This window comes from Elaeis guineensis, chromosome 7 (assembly GCF_000442705.2).
Source record: "Elaeis guineensis isolate ETL-2024a chromosome 7, EG11, whole genome shotgun sequence".
NCBI classification, from domain to species: domain Eukaryota; kingdom Viridiplantae; phylum Streptophyta; class Magnoliopsida; order Arecales; family Arecaceae; genus Elaeis; species Elaeis guineensis.
The window spans coordinates 9,402,274-9,421,291 of NC_025999.2; positions in this window are offsets into that span (position 1 = coordinate 9,402,274).

Below are 19,018 nucleotides of genomic sequence, written 5' to 3' on the forward strand. Positions count from 1 at the left end.
TTCAATTTTATGTGTATTGCAGTCAAGGGCTTACAGCTCGGACAGATCAATCTCCCCCTACTTGGGGTACTAATGTTTCGCTCTCACATATGTAAAGTATTATCTACTTTGGTCTCTAGCCGCTATGGCATGGGACCTCATGATTTTGCCCTTCAAAGAATATTTTATGGGAGAGAGAAGGTCCCACCCGTATAAGCCAACCCCCCTTGACTTATGATCAATATGAGACTAATATATCCTCCCTCTATCACAATAATGTGTAAATGGACATGTATGATTAGGTGCCTTTGGAACTGTTTACATTAGTATTATGAAATGAACTTTTGCAAAAAAAAAAATAAAATGTTACGACATGCGACTTTTTATTTTTTGATAGTACACACCAATTTCTTTTAACATTGCTCTATTTCTTGACACTATGCTTGATTGATTATGCAGCCTTATATATGTGCGACTATTCTTCTATGCTTACTTGAATTGTTTCACTCTTTGCTAGTTGCCACTTAGGCAAGAATATAAGAGTTTGATATTGTTTAGCGTTAGCCCTCAGCTCTCGAGGATAGGATGGCCAAAGGATAAAAGGTAGGGAATATGCCCTCTTGGTAAAAGAGGGGGGAACACATCGTTATGCTATTGCTGTAATAGAGTAACATTTTTAAAGCTTTAATGAGGATTTATCTTCTCTTATATACCCCTTCTCCCAAAAAAAAAGAAGAAAGAAAAAGAAAAAAAAAAAAGATCATCACATCTCTTCTCTTCTCTTAATTATTAAATGGATAGAAGAGAGAAAACTCTATCATTTGTTAGTTTAAAAAAAAAAATCTAAAAAAGTCAAACAAAATAAGCATTCTACCTCATGAATTTCAGGCTAATTAAACTATTCTCCCCTAATCCCATCATTGAAAGAATATTTATTTTCAAGAATTCTATCGTAATGAAAGTTTTCTAATTTACCTCCTCTAGTTAGAAGTTTCATTTATCCAAAACTCTTTTTTTAGAACTAAACTTCTATACTCAAAAAGATTCATTGATTAAAAATATAAATTAATGCCAACATTTTTTAAATTAAAAATTATGAAATCAATTTTTATTTTAGTCCTATGCATCATCCATAGAATAAGACTACCAACGAAAGGATTCAATACCTCACAACCTCAGACGATCTAATCTTAAAAAATATTATCCTTAGATGTACATCACACGTGCAAAATACTAGTATGATAGAAGATGAACAAAATTAGCAATTAAAGTTTTAAATAATGATATATTAATAATATTAGTGGATGACATAAAATTAAGGCTGGAATTGGGCCTGGTCACACCCCTATCTGAGCCTAGCTCGAAATATTTTTCGAGTTTTGAGCTGAGTTTAAGGCCATTTTTCTAAAAAGCCTAGGCCTGAGCTCGGACACAAACCTAATTGGATTAGCCTGAAGCACCTATTTGAACTAAAAATTGGTTTGACCCCTGATTCTGGATCGCCTTGCTCGCCTAGGTGATGGAGATGATGCAAACAATATAGCTGAAGAGATATGAGAGGGCTTGCTATTGCAGGCAATGACAATATCGAGGATGATGGAGGGGAGGGCGAGGTAGACAATGGCAGATGATGAGTAGGGAGAAGATGATAGTGCAGAAGGAGGTGGTGGCACCAATGGCTTGGTTAAAGGAGAACAGAAGGTAGTGGATTCGTTGTAAACAATGGAGAAACAAAAGATGATGTTGAGGGTGGTGATCTTGAGGAGCTGGCAATGGGAGGAGACAGATTAGAAGATGACAAGGTGGAGCCACAGTACAGTAGCGGTGTTGTAGGTGGAGCAAATGAGCATGTGGAGAAGGAGATGAAACCAATGGTGATGGTGGAGGAGGAGGTCGCGGCAGTGGCGACGGCATTGGAGGGATGGGAGAGGAAGGGGAGGAGGGAGACGAGAACTTCAACCCTACCCTCAAGTCGAGGAAAAGGAGGAGTGATTTTCACTATTAGGCTTGAGCCTAACTTGAGCTAATCATGCGGGTTAAGGATCAAGCTTGCATTCGAGCTCAAGCTCGGATTGGGCCAATAGTATATTTGAGCTTGCCCAAAAAAAAATGAGCTATATATATAAGCTCAAACTTAGTCTGATTTTATTTGGGCCTAGCCCATAGCTTGATCCGAAATTGGACCAGTCTGAGCCCATTTCTAACCTTACTTAAAATAGAAAAATTTAAAAAGATTCAAAAATTTTTTAGATTTTATTTTTGATAAAAGTGGATCATTCATACAAATCTTATATGAATACATCCAAGAGAATGAAAAAGCAAAATATCCTTGAAGAGGGGGTCATCTCTAGATCAGTCCATAAAAGATCGCGATGTACTCCACAATATAAATTGCAATCCAGACAGCTACAGTGTTTATCTCTCAGAATATGTGCTTAATGGAGAGACCTACACATCCAGATAATAAAATAGAGATGTCTCGTAGGATATGATGAGTAGCAGCTCCTTAGTGTACCCCTATATCCAGGTCACCACCACAACAGAGTCATCCTCAATGACTACATGATCTGCATGTAGGGTACGAGCATACACAATCCCAACTCGTGCAGCTCATAGCTCTACCCTAAGAACTGTAGGCTCGAAGAGCTGGCACCCTCCCACCACAATCGATCTGGAGTTAGGCCCACGAATCATGAATCTAGCACTGATCAATACACGAATTATAATGTTAGAAGTATTAAATATTATATTATTTAATCTTTATTAGTCAGTATTTAATGCTTCTTAATCTCTTTTGCAGGTAATTAGGAGATTGAGTCCAAACCCAAGAAATGCTCAAAATCAAGCCTAACTCAAGTTCAGAATAAAATTCAAAAGCCCAAAATGATAGAAGGCCCAAAACCTCTTCATGCAGCCCGCACAATGTACAAAAGCTTTGGTATACAAGAGTTGGCTGTATGGTCTAGTCCACAGCACATGAAGTTTAAAAAGGGAATAGTGTAAAAAGTCAACAACAAGTTTCACATAATGGGTGATTTAAAGTAGAGACCCACATGGGAATATTAAATGAAGAAGATGTTGGCTGGGCTTGGCGTGTGATCACTAAGGCATTTAAAAAGTATATGGGACCCAGCAACTTGAATGCATGGGATGGACGTGCATTGGCAAACAATGAGTGTGGTTTAAATACTGTGGAAGCTATCGTAGAAAGAATGGCTAAACAAAAAATAAATACGGAAAGATGCACAATTTTATGAAAAAAATATGGATAAAAAGAGGCTGTTGAGATGTGAAACAAATATGGCTTGAATGCATAAAATAAAGTCTATAAAAAGAAGATTGCAGAAGATGTCGGGGGGTTGACACCTTCGTCATTCTTCTCCACATCAAAATCCATGTCTCTCCCTTTGTTGCCATCAAATATTTTCCAGCTGTTGTCTAAGAGTCTCCTCAGCAACAGGATGTCAATGCGTAAGAGTTTCATAGAAGGCTAGATTTCTCCAACTCGAGAAGACGATGAAGCCGGCAACATAAATTTATTTTTTTTTCTTGTATTTATTTTTCATTGTAATAAAATAAAGAATTATTTTGTGCTTCATGTTTATTTGATATTCTTTCTTCTTTAGAGGTTTGGATTCAGCGTGTACAACCTATACTCTTCACAGACACGCCGTGATCTACAGGTATAGTGCGTACTTAAGAGAGATAAATTATTGTATTTTTAATTCAAATCTTTAACTTATAGTTGAGATAAGATAATCTATACTCTGGATGGATAAGCCATAATCCAAGGACATGGTTCATACCTATCTGAGGTAAATTATACTCCATCTCAATTACAAATCTCATCATTGCTACATAAAAGTAAAAAAATATATATATAAAATCTATTTTGCATGGTGGATTCTGAATTTTTGAGACTTCTTTCCTATTTGATTTTTTTTCATAAATTAAATTAAAATTATTACTTTCTTAATAATTAATTAAAATTTATCTTTTTTTTAATAATTATTAAATAATTATCTGAGATCTCTATGGATACGATCTCGATTCACCCTAGCTATGTGATAAGTTAGAATTGAGTTTATTTTTTTGATGCTTTGACGATGTGCATCAAATTTTTGCACCATTGCCAGAGATCTTGGCATGGTTAATTTGAAATATATATATATTTCAATTTTTTAATTTTTATTTCTTGCTTTAATTTTTTTTATTGCTTCCTAACTAGATTACCTTATTTGCATAATTAATTTAGTACTTTTTAATTTTAAATTTTTTTTTATAGCTTTATGATTTATTGCTTAATTATTTAAATTTATTTTTTTTGCAAAACCCCAAAAAAAAAAGACATTTCATAACACTTAATTAATATGGCGTAATCGAAAATATAAAAATTTTAACTCGATTGGATACCTTATTTATTTTGCATTGCATATCCATAATTAACTTTAAGGGTACTTAACCCATTAATCAAATAAGGTGGAGATTTGATCACCCTTCCTTAGCCCACAAATCATAATCTTTATTTTGCATACCTAAGCCTAACTTAAAATTAATTAGACGTTGACCACTAAGATGTTCGAGCTCACTAGGACAAGACACTTGACAGAGTTGGACCGGATCAGGATTGACTAGTTGACTGGTGTCTAGGAAAAGGGTTCAGAGACAAGAGCTCGAAGAAAGGTGGTTCTCTAATTAGGTCCGTTACGAAAGCACGGAGAGCCTCCCATCGATCTTACCCTTATCTGGCTAGTTAGTTAGTTGGTTTTTGACTTGAAGGGCTCCAAGATAACCTTGACAGTTAGGAGCTATATAGATTTAAGATAACCTAGGATAGAAATAAGTTGTTTGAGTAAATGTTTGAAAATTTTAAAATTAAAAAAAAAATCCTATAAAAAGTGAAAATTTTCTGTTTTAAGGTGTATGCTTGGTTGTAGATCGTTACGATCAGAAATCTTATCTTTTGATCCAAAAATAGAAAGAACCTTTAGAGCTAACAAACGTAGAAATATGGATCAAAATCAGGAGAATGATCCGCCTAGAAGTTGAAGGAGTATTTTACTCCTTCCACATATACCTACTCTCTTTGTATTCAAGTGCCCCCTGTAGAAGCCACCCAATATGAAATTAAGTCCAGTATAATCCAAATGTTATCCTCATTTTATGGACTTAGTAATGAGGATCCTTATAAGCATCTTGATGAATTTTTTGAGATATGCTTAACAGTCAAGATTCACAACTTCTCCGATGATGCCCTTAGGTTGAAATTATTTTCTTTCTCACTCAAGGACAAAGTCAAATATTGGCTACATACTTTGGATTCCTTGACTATATCAACCTGGGACTAGCTCCAAGAAGAATTTTTCAAGAAATATTTCTTCATAGAAAAAATTAATCAAATAAAAAAAATCATAATTAGTTTTTCTCAACTAGATGGAGAAATATTTCATGAAACATGGGATAGGTTAAAGAAACTTATTAGAAAATATCTCCATCATGCTGTACCCAAGTGGCAGTTAGTCCAATATTTTTATGATGGGCTATCTGAAAGACACCGACAAATGATTAATGCATCATGCGGTGGGACATTCATGCTCAAAAGTGAAGATGAGGCATGACAACTGTTTGAAACTTTAAGTAAAAATTCATTATATCATATGTCTGCCTCTGTTAGAGATAAACTCATGTTAAACCCAAAGAGGGGTGGAATCTATGAAGTAGGAAATGCCATAGATATCCATCATAAGGTAGATGAATTATCTCAAAAATTAGATTGATTATTAAGTATAGGACATTCTCCTTCTTCATCTAGTCAGATGCAAGATATATGTGCACTATGTTCAAGCCCCACTCACTTTGTGAGTGAGTGTCCAACTACACCACAATTTTTTGAATATGTACAAGAGCAAGTCCATCAAGCCCAAACTACTCATGGACCAGGGAACAATCTTTATTCCAGCATGAACAATCCCTATTCTAGTACATGCAATCCAGGATGGAAGAACAACCCAATTTTTTTATGGAAACCACAACCAATGATTCCTCCGATGCAACAAGGATCAAGTTATCTGGGTGTGACTTCTAGGCATCCATCCCAGTCACAATACCAGAACCCTCCTCAACCCACCCCAAATACCTATAGCTCAGCTTTTGAAGAAAAGGTGCTGTAAGCACTTAAAGGACTAGAAATGAACACCCAACTCCTTCGCTCTCATACGCAATCAATAACAAAGCTAGAAACCCAGATAGAATAATTAGCAATAGCTTTTAGTAGAAGAAAGGAAGGTAAATTACCAAATCAGCCCATCAATAATCCAAAAGGACAGTACATGGCTGAGAGCTCCACCAGTCTCGAAATTTTTTTCGAACATGCCAAATCAATTATGATCCTTAGAAGCAGAAAAATCTTAAATCAACCTGAAGTAACCCAGCAATCGGAGCCACCAATGCCAGCCACACCAGAAAAGAAGAAATCGAAAGAGAAGGAAGAATCTATTAATCCATCACCTGCACCTAAGGCTCCATTTTCCAGTGCTTTAGAATCTCCTCTGTTTCTCGACAAAAAAAGTATTAAGATGAATGAAATGTTAGAACCTTTCAAATAGGTTCAAATAAACTTACCGCTTCTTGATGCTATTAAGCAAGTTTCTGCATACGCCAAATTCCTTAAGGATCTGTGTACACAAAAACGAAAATCTAAGGTACAGATATCAAGAAAAATATACCTAACTGAGCAGGCCAACTCAGTTTTTCAGCAAAGTACCCCATCCAAACTAAAGGATCCAGGTACCTCAATTATATCCTATGTCATAGGGGATCTCACGATTAAAAAGATATTATTAGATTTGGGTGCAAGTGTCAACCTTCTCCCAAGCTCTGTTTATGACCTATTTGGATTTAGAGAGTTAAAACCTACAACGGTAACTTTACAACTAGTAGATCGATCCATTAAGATACTCCATGGAATGCTAGAAGATGTGTTGGTGAAAGTAGATGAATTTTACTTTCCTGTTGACTTTTTTGTGCTGGATATGAAATCTGGCAGCAACTCCAGCCAAATACCAATCATCCTAGGAAGAACCTTCCTAGCAATCGCTAATATTTGTATAAATTGTAGGACTGGGGTTATGGATGTATCTTTTGAAAATAAGAAGCTGAGATTAAATATTTTCAATGCATTTCAAGGACCACCCACGTATGACCATAACGAGATCAATATGCTAGAGGAAGTTGTAGAAGATAATGCCCCTGCCTTGCTCAACTCAGATCCTTTACAGACATGCCTAACACATCTTGGAGTAGATAATTTGGATATTGATGGGTATACTGAAGAAGTACATGCTTTGCTAGAACCTCCCAAGTTTAATACCACTCCTCTTTGGATGGTAAAATATAAGCAATTACCGACTCAATCAAGTCCTCTAGTACCATCCTTAGAAGCACCACCTATCTTAGAGCTAAAGCCTCTTCCTGTCATGCTGAAATATTCTTTTCTTGGACCTAATGATACTCTACCAGTGATCATTGCATCCGACCTAACCACTGACTAGGAGGAACAACTTGTAAGGGTGCTCAAAAAGCATAAAGAAGCCATAGGATGGACGATTGCCGATCTAAAGGGTATAGATCCTTCTGTTTGCATGCATCGCATTTACTGTGAGACTGAGGCCAAACCACATAGGGACATGCAACGAAGATTGAATCCAAATTTGTAGGAAGTTGTGAAAAAAATAATAAAATGGCTTGATGCTGGTATCATCTACTCGATTTCGGATAGCCAATGGATTAGTCCAACCTAGGTAGTACCTAAGAAATCAGGTATTATTGTAGTAGAGGATGACGAGGGCAAGTTAATTCTTACTCGTACAATAACTGGTTGGCGAGTATGTGTGGACTACCGCAAGCTGAATATTGTCACTAGAAAAGATCATTTTCCTTTGCCTTTTATTGACCAAATCTTAGAACGATAGCAGGACAAAGTTTCTTCTATTTTTTGGATGGATATTCAGGATATAATCAGGTTCCGATGTTCCCTACTGATCAAGAAAAAATCACCTTCACATGCTCATTTGGAATGTTCGCATTCAGACGTATGCCGTTCAGTCTCTGTAATGCACCAGCCACTTTTCAACGATGTATTTTGGCCATCTTTTCTGATATGGTTGACAAATTCTTAGAGATCTTTATGGATGATTTTTGATATTTAGCCTTACTTTTGATGACTGTCTTCAGAACCTAACCAAGGTCCTTCAAGGATGTGTGGAAACAAATCTGATTTTAAGTTGGGAGAAGAGCTATTTTATGGTTCGTGAGGGAATCATGCTCGGACATATTGTATCCGAGCGAGGGATCGAAGTAAATAAAGCTAAGATTGAAGTAATTTTGAAATTATCTTTCCCAACCTTGGTTAAACAAGTATGATCCTTTTTAGGCCATGCGGGTTTCTATAGGCGTTCATTAAAAATTTTAGCAAAATCTCACGATCCTTGTGCAATCTCTTAGCCAAAAAAAATCTTTCAATTTTAATGAAGATTGCATGGCTGCTTATAATATGCTCATAACTGCCTTAACCACTACACCGATCATAAAACCTCTGGATTGGATCCTACCATTCGAAATTATGTGTGATGCTTCTGATTATGCTATAGGGGCAGTATTAGGGCAAAGGTTTAATCAAGAACTATATGTAATATATTATGCAAGTAAAACTCTTTCAGATGCCCAATTGAACTATACCACGATCGAAAAAGAGTTGCTCGCAGTTGTGTTTGCTTTAGAAAAATTTAGATCATACCTTCTGGGCTCCAAGGTCCTAGTATACTCTAATCATGCAGTACTGAAACATCTGCTATCAAAAAGGGATACAAAACCAAGGCTGATTAGATGGATTCTTCTATTACAAGAATTTGATTTAGAAATTTTAGACAAAAAAGATTCTAAAAACTTGGTAGCAGATCATATTTCTAGGATCTTGATAGGACACAATAAAGAAGCGATCAAAGATAGATTTTCGGACGAACAACTCTTTTCAATCTCTTCCACTGTTCTTCCTTGGTTTGCTCATGTAATCAATTACTTGGAAGTGGGACAGATCCCGTCTCACTGGACCCAACAAGAGAAAAAAAGATTTCTTTTCCAAGTAAAATACTATTTCTGGGAAGAACTAGAGTTGTTCAAATATTGCTCAGATCAAGTGATCCGACGTTATGTCCCCGAGTGTGAAGTCCAAAGTATTATTACCTTCAGTCACTCGTTGGCATGTGGAGGATATTTTAGTGGAAGAAAAACTGCAGCAAAGGTATTGCAAAGTCGATTTTACTGGTCGATACTATTCAAAGATGCACATAAATTCAGCCGTAATTGCATGCGATGCCAACAAACAGAAAATATTTCAAGAAAAGATGTGATGCCCTTGTCCCCTATTCTTGTCGTAAAAATTTTTGATGTTTGGAGGATTGATTTCATGGGACCCTTTCCTTCCTCATTTGGATTTGAGTATATTTTAGTCGCAGTAGACTATGTTTCAAAATGGATAGAGGCAATAACAACCAGAACCAATGATCATAAAGTTGTGATCAAGTTCATTCAACATAATATCTTTAGTCGGTTTGGGTGCCCAAGAGCCATCATAAGTGATAGGGGTACACACTTCATAAATAAGTACTTTAAAAATTTAATAAAAAAATATGAAATAATCCATAAAGTTGCCACACCTTATCACCCCCAGACAAGTGACCGAGTTGAAGTTTCTAATAGGGAGATCAAACATATTCTTGAAAAAATGGTAAGACCTGATAGAAAGGATTGGTCAGCATGCTTGGATGATGCACTATGGGCTTACCGTATGGCTTTTAAAACAGCCATAGGAATGTCTCCGCATCGACTTGTCTTTGGAAAGGTTTGTCACCTACCAGTCGAATTAGAACATCGTGCATTTTGGGCCATATAGAAATTTAATTTTGATATGAAAACTGTAGGTTCCAATAGGAGACTCCAATTGAATGAGTTAGAAGAGCTACGCAATGAAGCGTATGAAAGTGCTAAAATTTATAAAGCCCGAACTAAAGCATATCACGATAATTCATTGCACGGAAAACATTCAAGCCCAATCAAAAAGTATGGCTCTTCAATTCTAGGTTGCGTCTTATCCCTGAAAAACTTTGCTCACGCTGGGACGGATCCTTTATCGCGATCCAGGTATTTTCCCATGGAGCTGTAGAACTCAGAGAACCTAAATAGGGAAACAATTTTAAGATAAATGGCCAGCGTCTGAAACCATATCTGGAAGGAATCAATGATGGAGAGCTAATTGAATCTGGTGATCTAGTGGATCCAATAGAATGATACTAAGCACAATATGACTGAAAACTTTAAACTTAGCGCTCTTGGGAGGCAACCCAGCTTATGCATTTCATCTATCTTCTTTTCTTTTGCTAGGAAAATTTGAGAATGACAATCAAACAAGTTGGAGGGAGCATCCCATCTAAAACTTAGATGGAGTCACGAACAAACCACACCCACAAGGGAAGAACCTCTTATCCGATAATAAACGAGCACATCGAACTCAGGTGGTATCTTTTTTTATAATTTTTTTTTTATTCTATTTTTTTCTTTTCTTCTATTGAGAACAATAGAAATAAAGACGGGAGAAAGAGAATAATTAAATTAATCAAGTCTTCAAAATATGATTATAATTAATTTTGTGTACCAGATTTTGTCTTGAATTAAGTTAATCAGGCATTCTAATTAATGAATGATTAACGATTTAGATAATTTTAGAAATATTAAGGGATAAATTATTAAGAAAGTTCAATAAATGGTAGAGTTTGGACCAAAATATCAGAATAAATTTTGGAGTAATTCTAGAACCTTCTACCCAATGATCTCAATAAGGAATCTACTTCACGAGGGTATAAGTGGAAAAGTCGAAGTTTGTAAAAAAAAAAGTCCACCTTGAAGTTAAAGTTTATCCAAATTAATAAAATAGGTTTTTAGCATTTTTCACTAAGTAACCGGGTCCTTTGTCTATATAAGCGTTATTGTTCGCATCAAAAGGTGAGAATGCAAAGAAACCTCTTGTAGAGTCAGTCTTAACTCGTAGCCTTTTTGACTCGAGTAAGTAAGCCTAAGGGGTACTCTGCACCTAATGCCCTAAAGTCAATTAGTTTGGGAGTCATTGGCCTAAAGCTCGTTACATGGGTCAACTAGAAAGCTTAAAGAGTTAGGACATTGCACTGACTATACATTCAAAAAAAAAGAGAATAAATGGACTAAATTATAAAAAGATACTACACTAAGCCCACAACAAGTTAGAGGACTTAAAGAATGAAGTGAAAAGTTGGTGGAAAAAAAAAATTTAAAAATTCTATGGACTTCACTCAACCATTAGATGGGTAGAATTGATAATCCGATGAAATATTACTTTAATGGTCTAGTTGGGTATCATCTGATCTTAGAACTGTCAAGATAACTTTTAATTTAAGGATGAGTCTATACACACTACTGATTTATCTATTTTACTCGAGGACAAGCAAAAGTTCGAGTTGGAGAGTGTGATCAATATATGAATTATAATGTTAGAAGTATTAAATATTATATTATTTAATCTTTATTAGTCGGTATTTAATGCTTCTTAATCTCTTTTGCAGATAATTAGGAGATTGAGTCTAAACCCAAGAAATACTCAAAATCAAGCCTAACTCAAGTTCAGAATAAAATTCAAAAGCCCAAAATGATAGAAGGTCCAAAACCTCTTCATGCAGCCCACACAATGTACAGAAGCTTTGGTATATAAGAGTTGGTTGCATGGTCTAGTCCATGGCACATGAAGTTTGAAAAGGGAATAGTTTAAAAAGTCAACAACAAGTTTCACGTAATAGGTGATTTAAAGTAGAGACCCACATGGGAATATTAAATGAAGAAGATGTTGGCTGGGCTTGGCGTGTGATCACTAAGGCATTTAAAAAGTATGTGGGACCTAGCAACTTGAATGCATGGGATGGACGTGCATTGGCAAACGGTGAGCATGGTTTAAATTTCGTGGAAGCTATCATAGAAAGAATGGCTAAACAAAAAATAAACACGGAAAGACGCACGATTTTATGAAAAAAATATGGATAAGAAGAGGCTGTTGAGATGCGAAATAAAAATGGCTTGAATGTGTAAAATAAAGTCTATAAAAAGAAGATCGCAGAAGACGTCGAGGGGTTGACACCTTCATCATTCTTCTCCACATCAAAACCCATGTCTCTCCCTCTGTTGCCATCAAATATTTTTTAGCTATTGTCCAAGAGTCTCCTTAGCAACAGGATGTCAGTGCATAAGAGTTCCATAGAAGGCTAGATTTCTCCAACTCGGGAAGATGATGAAACCAGCAACATAAATTTATTTATTTTTTCTTGTATTTATTTTTTGTTGCAATGAAATAAAAAATTATTTTGTGCTTCATGTTTATTTGATATTCTTTTTTCTTTAGAGGTTTGGATTCAGCATGCACAACCTATACTCTTCACAGACATGACATGATCTATAAGTACGATGTGTACTTAGGAGAGATAAATTATTATATTTTTAATTCAAATCTTTAACTTGTAGTTGAGATAAGGTAATCTATATTCTGGACGGATGAGCCATAATTCAAGGATATGGTTCATACCTATCCGAGGTAAATTACACTCCATCTCAATTACAAATCTCATCATTGCTACATAAAAATAAAAAAATATATATATAAAATCTATTTTGCAAGGTGGATTCTGAATTTTCGAGACTTCTTTCCTATTTGATTTTTTTTCATGAATTAAATTAAAATTACTACTTTCTTAATAATTAATTAAAATTTATCTTCTCTTTTTTTTTAATAATTATTAAATAATTATCTGAGATCTCTGTGGATACGATCTCGATTCACCCTAGCTATGTGATAAGTTAGAATTGGATTTATTTTTTTGATGCCCTGACGACGTGCATCAAGCACCTCCAAACTTATCTCGAATGCTCTCATCAAAATTGACCTTAAGATACCTCAGAGGAGGGAGCTCCCAAGTGATAAATACTTGTCAAGTTGCTACATGAGCAGGATGGAAGTCCCAAGTCTTTGGAGAACTTGAAGTCACATTGATCATCTCCATTGCTACAGTAAAGGCTCTCTCTAAGATAAACCATTCTGAGTTTCTCTTGGACTCGAAGACTAAGTTGTTTCTAGCTAGCCAGATATACTGGGCAATGTAAGCTACACTGATGACTACTGCTCGAGATATATCACCCCCAGCTCTCCACCTCAAAAGGTCTAAGAATGCCCCAACTAGATCCTCAATCTGGGCAATTTGATGGTGAAGACCGACCAGCACCCAGACCTATCTGGCCCATGAGCACCGAAAGAGAAAATGCACCATCATCTTGGGTGCACCTCAAGCTTCTAGATCCATCCACCATCCAGGTGTTTGGTGGGCTCCGAATGGTACAAACAGTAGAGGTCAACCGTAATGGGCCTCGCCATATAGGAAGATCTTCAAATCCTGACATCTAGACTCTGATGAAGGGGAATCACTAATGAAAGCACTCGATGACCTATCTGCCCTCCAAAAAGGCTAGTCACAACTTTAGAATCCCAACCCCGACCATCAGTGTGGAGAAGATCACAAACCCTAATCAACTCAGTCATCTAGATTCTAATAAACGTCGACCATCTAGCCAATGGCATATCGGCCATCTAAGGATCAAATAGAATACTCACAGACCGACCATCCCCTATCAGCCACCTAGTCTGAGGAATCCCATCAAAGACATGTGTGCATATCTCTTTCCATAGAAAGGAGGCACACCGACTAATCTAAGTCTCAGCACTAGTCGACCAAGCACCATACATCACCCTTATCATCATGCTCCACAAAGAATCAGGGTCAAACAAAAGCGTGGCAGCATGTCAAGCAATTTGAGCCTCCCGTCTCATAACCAAAGACTGAATATCGGGGCCTCCCTCCCCTAGCGGTTGGCAAGCCACATCCCATGCCAAAAGATGCATGCCACCGCCACCACTAAGGCATGATCCCCACAGAAAGCGTCGGAAGTGCTGCTCAAGCTTCACCACCAAAATTTTGGATAAAATGGAGTTTCAAGAAGATAGACGGGTATGGAGCTAAGAACAGACCTCACCAAGATAATCCTATCCATCATCGAGAGCACCCAGGATTGCCAACTTTCTAGCTACTTTAGGACCTTCCGCTCCACCCCTTTGCAATTAGCCCTCCTCAGCCTGTATCTGGATCTAGTGACCCCCAGAACTATAGAGTCCCACTGTGCTCGGCCACTCTTAGTCTACCTCGGATCAAGTGGCGCAATTGCACTAGCGTCTTCGGGCTAAATAATACTATCAACTTGGAAAGGTTCACCTTCTAATCCGAGTCACTGTGGTAGTCCTTCAAAATCCTCCTGAAACTAATGGCATTCTGAACCAGTAAGTAATCATTTATAAAAAAAAGATGCGACATCGGTTGGACCCCTGAGATTAGCACATAAGGGTCGAAGATCGATCCCAGAGATGTAGTGCGAAGAGCTCTTAAAAGGGCATCAGCATGGATAATAAAGAGATAAGGAGATAAAAGGCAATCTTGGCACAAGCCCATAGTAGAATAGAAGAACTCTGATGATGACCCATTAATCAGAATAGCAAATGATAGACTTCGAACACACACCATAGTCCAACCAATCCATCGAGAGTGAAAGCCAAAGTTTGATAGAGCATCCTCTAGGAATCGCCAGCTCATACGATCATATGCCCTCTCCATATCAAGCTTGATTGCCATGAAAGTGTGACAGATGGAGACATGATTGAGGTCATGCATGAACTATTGAGCTATGAGGATGTTGTCAGAGATGTTGCAACCACCCACAAATACCTCTGCTCTAGAGAGATCAGTCGAAGAAGAATAGATTTTAGTCTACAAACTATCAGCTTGGTACCGACCTTATATAAAGTCATACAGACTGATCGATCTGAAGTGCCTCGATTTTAAGGCATCCTGCCACTTCGATAATGGAGCAATGAAAGTCTGCTTCTAGGTCTCCAATATCTAGCTAGCAGTAAAGAACTCCCGCATAGCAGCCACAACCTCAAGATGGATAATGGGTCAGTACCTCTTGAAGAAAAGGGGAGGAAAACTGTCAGGTCCTAGGGCCTTGTCCTCCACTATGGATCAAACCCCCCTCTGCACCTCCTCCTCAGATGCCACCCCTAGGAGATCTCTATTCTCCTATTCCGTGATGACAATACTAGAAGGGGTTTCGAAAGGATCGGCTTCCCCCTAGCAGCATCCTCCACCTCGATCTAAAGAAACACATTATCTCCTACCTCAAAGCCTCGTCAGCCACTGACCTCCAACCTTCTGAGCACCTTGATCTGGTTCCTGTGCCTCTAGATAATGGTAGCCTGATGAAAAAATCTCATGTTCCGATCCTCCTCCCTGATCCATTGCATCCTAGACTTTTGCCTCCAAAAAACCTCCTGCTGCCTCAGGAGAGAGTGGTGGGTCAAGAGCATACTCCAAAGGTCATCTAGCTCTCGCTCCATGAGCCCACCCTCCCACTCCTCATCAGCCCAAATCGACAGTCTCCAAACCTCCCTTAATATATCCCAAGATTAGGGGTAGGAGAGCCAAAGCTTCTCATATTGGAATGGGCTCTAGTAGGAGATGGATGTGTCCATGTCAAACAAAATCAGATAGTAGTCAGAGGTAATTCTCGATAAGTAGTGAATCAGATAAGCAAGATGGCACTGGATCAACCAACAGTCGTGAGGTCCCTATCAATCCTCTCGTACACAGTAGCCCCACCATAGCTGTTATTATGCCAAGTGAATCTCAGACCAGCAAAATCAAGATCTACTAGGCCGTTGGCTTGGATAAATTTTTTGAACTCCCTGTATTCCACATCCTCCATATAGGGCCTACTCCCCCTTCTCATAAGGCTCAATAATACAATTAAAATCTCTCCTCACCACAAGCAGGACTCCTTGATCAATCAAGCTTGACATCTTCCGCCATAAGATACGTCTTTCCCTATACTCAATGCTAGCATACACACCAGATAGATCAAAGTGAATCTACTTATTTCAATAATAACGATAATAACTTACTGGATACACTAGTGAAAGACATCTATAGAGGCCATAGCGATTTTTCAAACTATAATGATACTCCCCGATAAGCCCTAGAATTTTACTGTGTAGAACCCTCAACTAGATGGTAAACTTCATCGAATGTGGACCAAGCTAGGCTCAGACAATCTCATTAAACACATAAATCCAACATATGCTGTTGCATTGTCCTCTTAAAAGCAGAAAGGAAAAATGGTTTTCTTGTCTACCTCACATTCCAAAGAAGCACCTTTATTGAGATTCACAGTTAAGGGAAGCAAAGTCGCAGGTAGAGACAACTAGAGCACCTCCATCCTTCACAGTTCCTTCCATCCCATCACCAGAAACATATTGGGCACTACCAGTTTTCAGAGCCTGTTTCACTCAGCCCACTACTTCATCATGGCCCACATCTATTTCAATTACGAACACTCCTCTTCTTGATTGCTTGGGAGAGCTTCTCCCTCCATGGTGGCTGGCCTTTTGGCAACCAAGGGTGAGGCTGTCTCCCCGATCATCTTCTCCGATTGTGGCTTCTGGAGCTCTTTCACCTGGCTCCCCGTTGCAGCCACCCCACCCAAGGTCGACCTTGAAAAGCTGCCTTTGGAAGTGTTGGTCAGTAGATTAGAACCTCCGATGATTTCGCCTCCTATCGACGTTGGCAGGCTTTGGGTCCGACGAGCACCACCTCCATTCAATTCCAGCTCCACACCTTTCAATGCCCATTTGACCGCATGGGAGAGATCCCCACAGGTGCCCTTTAATCCAATTCTTCCCGACCCATCCTCCAGACCTAGCTTAATAGGCTTTGATGGACTCACCTGAATAGGCTTTCAAGCCGGGCTCCTAGCTCATTTCAAAGTTGGCATGCCTGCATTGGCCATGTAATGGTCTGTTGGGCTCAAGCTGTCCTGCTAGCCTATGATCCATTTACTTGAAGCCCAAGTCAGCCAATACCTAAAATCGATCATTGAGTCACCACCTTCAACTCAGTCTGGATTCGAACTACCCCGACTCTTTTTCAATGAGCGGCAACAAAAAACCTTGGTTGGCTTTTGCCAACCGTCAAAGTCCGGTGGTGAGCTAGGAGAGCTCGCCAGTTGCTTTAGTGAGTCAGGACGAGGAGATGAGCTCGGACCAGAGTAATCTAAGTTGAGATCAACCACCATCCTCAGTTTTGTTGGAACCCTAGATAGTCGAGATTGGTGAATTTGAGAATTAGCAACCCACGGCTTGAGTCATGGCTGGACCATACTGGTTGGCAGATCCCCCTCCGCTTGAAGGCTCTCCACCTCTATTGAGCTATCATAAAAATTCTTCAGTTGCAAAGCTTGACCCCGACACTCCCTCTCCTCTGGTTTGAACTAGCACTCTCCTTCACCATGGCCCAACTGGCCACATTTATAGGAGACGATTGATATATTTTTGTAGACAAAGGATTGCCAGAAAAGGCCTTTGTGGCCCTTGATCGAGACCCATAACTTCAACGGCCCTGTCGAGTCGAGTTCCACCCATATTCTAGCGAATCCTGTTTTCTAGTCTCGATCAGTGAAATCATTCAGAGCCATCCAATTTCCAACTTTTGACATGATTCCCATCAATATCTTCGATTGCCATAACTCCATCGATAGCCCAGGAAACTATAGCCATATCACTATCTTTTGCATGAAATTGGTACTCAGACTGAAGTTGGGAACCCATAGCTCCACTACTAAGAGTTGACTGATGGCAAACCACGGGCCTCGATGAGTAGGGCTAGAAATTGGCTAGGTTGGGCCAGACTACATCCCTACCTGAGCCCGGCTCGAAATATTTTTTTGGACTTCAGACCGAGTTTAAGCCTGAAAATATTTTAAAATTTAAGGCCCCAGCCTAGTCCGAACTCAACTAGGTCAGTCCGAATTACTTATTTGGGTCAGATATTGGGCTGGCCCAAATCTATAAAAATGAAAGGATAATATTATTAATATATGATTCTATGAACAATGAAAACTGAACAATATTTTTGTTTTGGTTTCTTTGTTTTTCGCACATCATTGATGCCATCTCACTTGATTAGGATCGGATTAACTCGGCTTGGATATTCAAGCTAAACTAATTTGAGTAGGGAACTGGGTTTGGGCTTGATATTCGGGCTGAAATTCTGGCTTGGGTTCGGGTTGGACTCGGACTGAGCCAAAGGTATATTTGAGCTCGGCCCAAAAAATAAAAAGACCCTATATTTAGACCCAAGTCTAATCTGAATTGTTTTGGATCCAGTCTGAAATCAGATCTGAAGCTGACTCGACTCGATAGGTTTCGGGTCGGTCCGAGCCCAATTTCAGTTCTATCGATGAGAGTGCCACTACAGTCCTCTTCAAATTTGAATCGAATCAAATGGTGGATTTTGACGGAAGCAAAGGATTCGGGATCATATTGGAGCTCCCTTTGTCTTTGAACTCCCTCATGATCCACTTCATCGACACCCTTTGGCTGAGGCTCCGATCCCTCCCTATTGCTCGGACTTCGACAAATACTGGCCACTATCACTAACAGCCTTGTCTTTTTCTGCCATTGAAACTGCCAACCCACCACCCAAGCGCCTCTGTAAACTGTTTATGATTTTTTTTTGGATTGAGATATCAAAACATGATAAATCCAAGTCTAAAGAAACAAATCAATTAATTAGGACATGTTTGGTTTGGGGGGAGTTGGATTGTAAAATATAAATGAAAATGAAAAACTCACGTTCTAACTATTTGATTGGTGGAGTTATATTTTTATTTTGATTATAAAAAAAATATGAATATTTCGATCCCCAAAATTTAGTTTTTATTAATTTTTAATATTTATTTTTTTTAATTTTGATCGTAAATCAAATATATCAAAGTATATTACCTTTTCAATTTTTATTCCAATCAATTTTGA